The sequence below is a fragment of the Poecilia mexicana genome, unplaced genomic scaffold, assembly GCF_051168715.1.
Source record: "Poecilia mexicana isolate PSO_F unplaced genomic scaffold, ASM5116871v1 scaffold_15, whole genome shotgun sequence".
Lineage (NCBI taxonomy): Eukaryota > Metazoa > Chordata > Actinopteri > Cyprinodontiformes > Poeciliidae > Poecilia > Poecilia mexicana.
Genome location: NW_028263384.1, coordinates 7,013,989 through 7,019,908, shown reverse-complemented (window position 1 = coordinate 7,019,908; position 5,920 = coordinate 7,013,989). Strand labels below are relative to the sequence as shown.

At 36.5% G+C, this 5,920-nt stretch overlaps 1 long non-coding RNA gene across 1 annotated transcript; it reads right to left on the bottom strand.

Moving 5' to 3' along the window:
- Positions 1–542: 542 nt before the first annotated feature.
- LOC148155284 (uncharacterized) lies at positions 543–5,623 on the bottom strand. The gene is made up of 2 exons (XR_015765424.1): positions 4,783–5,623; positions 543–1,773 (listed from the first exon to the last, which is right to left on the bottom strand). It is a non-coding gene; the product is annotated as an uncharacterized LOC148155284 (long non-coding RNA).
- Positions 5,624–5,920: the final 297 nt, after the last annotated feature.

The window sequence follows — 5,920 nt, the reverse complement described above, 5'->3', positions numbered from 1 at the left end:
ACTTCTTCTTGTTATCAGATGGGTTCTAATTGTGTAATTGGTAGATCAGATCTGTTGTAATCACTGAAATTGACCTCAGCTTAAAATCCAACATGTCTCTAAGCCATGATCTAACAAAGTAAATGATCACTTTTTCATGAAGACAGTGGAAAGTTGGTTTTTATGACTTTCCCCCCATACATAAATTAAATAATCATTTAACAAATGCAATTTACCCTGGTTTTCATTTCATATAAAAATTTGCTAGGGAAGATAAGAAATCTATGAGGAAGCAACTTTTTCACACTGAGAAGAATACAAAATTCATGTGCATCAATGAAAAAAATGTCAACAATTTGACCTTTGAGGGCATTTTGTTGGTCAATGGATTTTTTAAGTAATTTCCCTAGGCGAGTACAGGAAATGTGAAACCAGCTAATTCCTCTTTGTCTCTTCATTCATAAAAAACAAATAGAGAGGGCTTCTTTCATAAGCAAACATTGTATCTTGCATTTTTTTTCAGTAATATTACAGGGACACCAACAGAGACCTCAGTATGTATCTTGAAACTTAAATCTGTTTTTTTTTTTTATTTTTTTTTTTTTTTAGCTTTTTTCAATTCACAAATTATGTCTCATAACATTCATGCTTTACATTTCTGGCACATCTTTATTCATGTGTTCACCAAAAAAAACAACAGGTCACATGAAGTGAGTGACGTTTTGTGCGGTAAAGGGGCCAGTCACATGCATCTTCTGATTTCTGAGAGCCTCTGACAAACGGGCGAGAAGTGAGGGGAAGTGACAGGAAGTGACTCACAGAGGTGCAGAGGACAGATCTCCAAACAAGAGTTAAGAGTTTGAGAAAGCAACCACTGCAATGTGTTGTTTTTTTTTAAACTAAAGAAGGATTTTGATCCTTTTTTAAAGGATAGAAACAAAAAACAAATGACAGATTGTAAAAAACAAAGATGAACACACTAACATTTTAGATCATGAATGGTAATGTAAGGAGGTGATGTGAGTGTGTGAGCTGCTCTCTCTTTATTGAAGGTTGCACACACTCATCAGCCAGTCTGTTCTAAACTGATATCTCATCAGCCACTTTCAGACATCAAAGATTTTTGCTACCAAGTGTTCTCTGACTCTGAAATATTCCTACTGGTGGAAGAAAAACAAAACAACAACAACAAAAAAAAAAAAAACAACTAAACATTAGGTATCTAAAGAAAAAGCTTCTCCTTTTGCTGTTTATCTTTGGCTCCCAAATCCAGGTTTCACTGTATTCAGCCACTTTCAGATCAACTTTTTTTTTTTATCTTAAATCGGATTCTTTACTCCTCACGGTCAGCTGAAAGGTTCCCCGACACACAACCAATAAAAGTCTCTGATCCAACCACAAAAAAGTGCATAATGTGCACCACAACATGCAAAAACATGCAAAAATAATAGAAAACTGAAAGACGTACTAGAAAACACTGTGAACTTACAGTTACATTTCCATACAATTTCTTTGTATTTAAATCAGTCTCTGCTGCAGTTTTACATGCATGCTGTAACTGTAACTGTAGGAGATGATGCTCCTCCCTGCTGCTTCCTGAAAACTGTCTGAGCTCTGACTAACCAGAAGGGAATTTTTCATCCAACTGTGTGTTTTCATAAGGCCTGAAGCAGCTCATACACAGAGGGAACACAGCAGTCATTTGTCTGTGAATGCAACTGAGGTAGACGGTGAGTTGCTCTGTCGGTGTGGTCAGTGTGAGGCCCCTGTCGACTCCATCCACAGCGTGCCGGCCTGAAACCAGGGGAGGTTATTGTTAGCCGGGACTCCCTCACACAGGCCGGCAATGGAAAAGTTAATTATGTACAACGTCTTATGAATTCATTTCCAGGGAAGAGGCACAGCTAGTCCACTACCCTTGACTCTGTTTTTGTTTTGTTTGGCAGGTTTTTTTTAATGCTATAATGTGGTTTTGAGGGAGAACTTATGCTCTGGTTTTTATCTAAGCAGCTCTTATCTGACAACATGTCTCTGTAAATAAAGTTTTCTCTCAAGGCATCACCTCAACTGTCCTGTTTTCCCCTCTGCTTTTCAAAAGTCCCACTTTAAACTTTTCCACCATAAAAACTGTCATCCAGTTTTTATGGTAACCTGAGCCAGCTCAAAGATTTCATATCTCACAATAATTCATCTGTCATCTTCAGCAGATGTCATAATCAGATGTCATCTTGATTATACTTATCGCGTAATTATAATCAATGCTGTTATAATTACCTGTTGAACGCAAACGTTCAACTCTTGACAGATTCAAGCAAGAGAGCTGCACAAGTTGTAAACACTTGCATTTGGATTTTGATCACTTTTTTTTGTGTTTTGTACCTTATCTTTTTCTATTAACTTTACTGATAATTTCATAGCTATTCAGTCTTTTCTTTTTAACCCTTTAAGATATTCTTGTAGTATTAGAATGAGCGTCAGAGCCATTTTTGGCTTTTGTACGTCTCTCTTCCATTTTTTTTTTTTTTTTTATCTGTTCTGTCAGAATTTATCAGAATAGATAAATAATCATTAAGGCATAATTATTTCAAACACCCTTAAATCTAGATGTCAATTGCTCTGAATGTACGACAACATTTAGATTAAGATTTACAAACAAAGTAGTAATTGTTGCCTTTTTAAATTAAGCTTTTATTTTGAGGTATCGAAGTCCAGGTGAATTATTTTCAGGGAAGCTTCAGGTTTTCTGGCTTCATGTGTAAACTATGTAAATAAAATACAAACTTTTTGAAGTCTTTATCACTTATATTTCTTATTTTATGAGCCAAAACAACATGTGGAGGCGACTGCTGTACCGTCTTCCTAAAACGATTGAGCAAAAAAACTTTTTGTCTCTGGATTAAACCACTACAGATAATAATAATAATAAAAAATCTTTAAAAAATCTATTTTGACAGGATGTCACTTAGAACGGTGTGCGACTATGTAAACATATGTTACGTATTTTGTCCAGGATTTTTTTTAAATGAAATATTTGGATCCTCTGCTCTCGCTGATTAATTAGTTACAGCAGCTGTTCTTGTAAAAAAAAAAAATAAAAATACTGACTTTGCACATAAGCATGAACAATAAAGTAAAATTCCTCACATTCACTTAGTCTTTTTACATGTAGAAATATTAACTCTGAACCTTCTGCCTGAATATTTGTGGTGATTGTCCTTAATCTCAAGTATTTTGTAGTTTCAATCAGTTCTTATTCCAGCATTGCCTCTATTTTCTCGGTCATTTTTCTACTCTCATCATCTTCCCTGTTACTTCTATACTATTGTCGTTATTCATATTTAGGCTCGCAGTTGTTTCATTGATTCAGCAGCATTTCCTCAATGTTCTCCCTCAGAGAGAGACAATGAATTAAAAACATGGAATATATAGACAATGTAACGATGCGTGTAGATTGGGACCCAATAGCAGCAGGCAGAAGACGTTGAATGTTGTGGATGTTTTGATAAAGAAATTCAAATTACAAAAAATTCAATGAGCCAGGAAAATCCAAAAAGAAAAACAAAGCAAACTGAAGACAACAGGGAACAACATGGGTAGCAAGAAGCATAGAGACGAGCAGGGTAACGAGACAGACTGGAGAGTTGTGACTGAAATAGAGGAGCTTAAGTACTGCGAGGGAGTAAATGGAGCCAAACTAGATGAAATGAGCGATTACAGGTGTGAATAGTTGGCACAGGAGCTAGATGAGGGGCTGGGAGAAGGTGGAGATGTGCTGGGGAAAACAGGGAGGAGCTGAAAATACTTCTAAAACTAAAGAAACACTAATACTACAGAAAACCTGATAAACTAGAAGACAAAAAGAACTGAGGGAAAAACATAAACAAACCTAAACAGAAAGAAGGCTGATCTAACAATAGTAAGAACTAGGGGACGTAGAGCTAGGGTGACTAGGACTAAACCAGGGGTGTCCAAAGTCGGTCCTTGAGGGCCGGCATCCTGCATGTTTTAGTTCTCTCCCTGGTTTAACGCACCTGGATCAAATCATGGCTCATTAGAAGCCCTAAGAGGAATATTGACAAGCTGAAAAAGTTGTTACTACCACCAGGGAGAGAACTAAAGCCGGCCCTAGAGGACCGACTTTGGATACCCTTGGAGTAAACAAAGAAATAACCTAACTAGAATCGCTAAAGAAGGATGGACACAGATTCAGGCAAAAGACTAAACCTAAAGTGACAAAATGAGAAAACTAGAAACACTACCAGGGAAGCTAGAAGGACTTAAGAAATAACTTAACTGGAACTACTAAAGAAAGGTATCCCTAAACTCAGACATGTAAGAATAACTGAACCTGGGTTAATGAAAATAACTCAGAAATAAACATGACTAGAAACACTACAGGGAGGATGAAATAAGGAGTAGATAGAAGGATTAAATAAAAATAAACTATAATCACTAAGAAAAGCTCGACATGGACTCAGACATTCAAGAATAACTGAACCTAAGGTAACTAAAGGAAAAAGCCTAACTAGAAACGCTATGAAGGATTGAAAATAAGGAGAGCTAATAACACTAAATACCTCAAACAATACAATCAAAAAACCCAAAAAGAGAACTAAGACATAATGATAAAGATTGAAGCCAAACTCCAAAACCCAGAGTCCTGACAGACAAACTCAATGCTTTAGATTTTAGCTTAAAACAAAGTGTTGAGAGCTTCTGGTGCCACATTAAAAACATGAGGACAAAAATTCTCCAGCGTTGCTCTGTAATTAGCATTGCTGCTCAGGCCACTTTTGAACTCACATGTGGCGTGTTGTCCGCTTTGTGAAAGTGAAAATGTCTTTGAATCCCAGTGCATTTTACTTCAACCACAAAGGGGCATTCTGCCTGAGTCACTGGGGAGTGCCAGCGAGAGTCCCAGACCTGGGAAAGAAAAGCAATTAAACTCATTCATGATAATTTGCTTATGCCTGATCAACAGTGAAGCCTTTGTTTCATTAAAATGTGCACGCTCACCTCTCAGGTCATATGTTTTATTTCCCAGTAGAAGCATTGGGAAATTTGGAAAGCAACATAGGAGAATGATAACAGTATCTATCATTTTAGGAAACCATCTTGAGTTTTTCAGTGACTTTTTTTCTTTTTTTTTTTTTTCATAAAAGGAAGCCCATTTGAAGATCTGTGAGCAGTCAGGTTGTTTATTACTCATGTGAAGGGTTTTGCTGAAATATTTAACCATTTGCTGCAGAAGTAGACATGCTCAAACATGACAAACATGAAAGTATTTGTCGCAGCTACATAGAGGAAGTCTAGCTAGATCTGCGCATGCTAATGTTTTTTTTTTTCTCACACCATTATGCAAGGGTTAAAGTATTTCATTCACAGCCAACCAGATAATGACTTCTTATTCTTGGCTTTAAAAACCACATCCACCTCTTGGCTGAATTTGGGACTCAGGAAAAGAACGACAACCCAGAAAGTCACAAATATAAATACTTTCTGTAAAAGTTCAGAGGCTATGTAGCTCAGATACTGAAGACACTAAATTATACAACATAGTGTTGCATGTTGTTTTGAAAGAATATAGAAATACAGCTTTGTCACAGGACTCTACCCATGTTGCTCAATCAGCTCTGACTCACAGCCTAAGAACAGGCGTCAGTCTGAAAAAGATAAATAACACAATAGGAGAAGAGGAAGGGTAAAAAGGCCAGAGACGCTTTATTTGACAGGATGTTCATAAGACTGACATGATACTATCATGAACATGAAGGAGTCTTTATGAATGTTGTTTATAACTCCTTTTTATGCAAAGTTGCTCAAAAAAGTTGCATTAAAAGTCCATTAAAAGTGCCAACTTCGTATTATTTTGTAAACAATGGCACTTTAATACAAAGTTGGGACTTTCAATGGGCTTTTAATGCAACTTTTTGAGCAACTT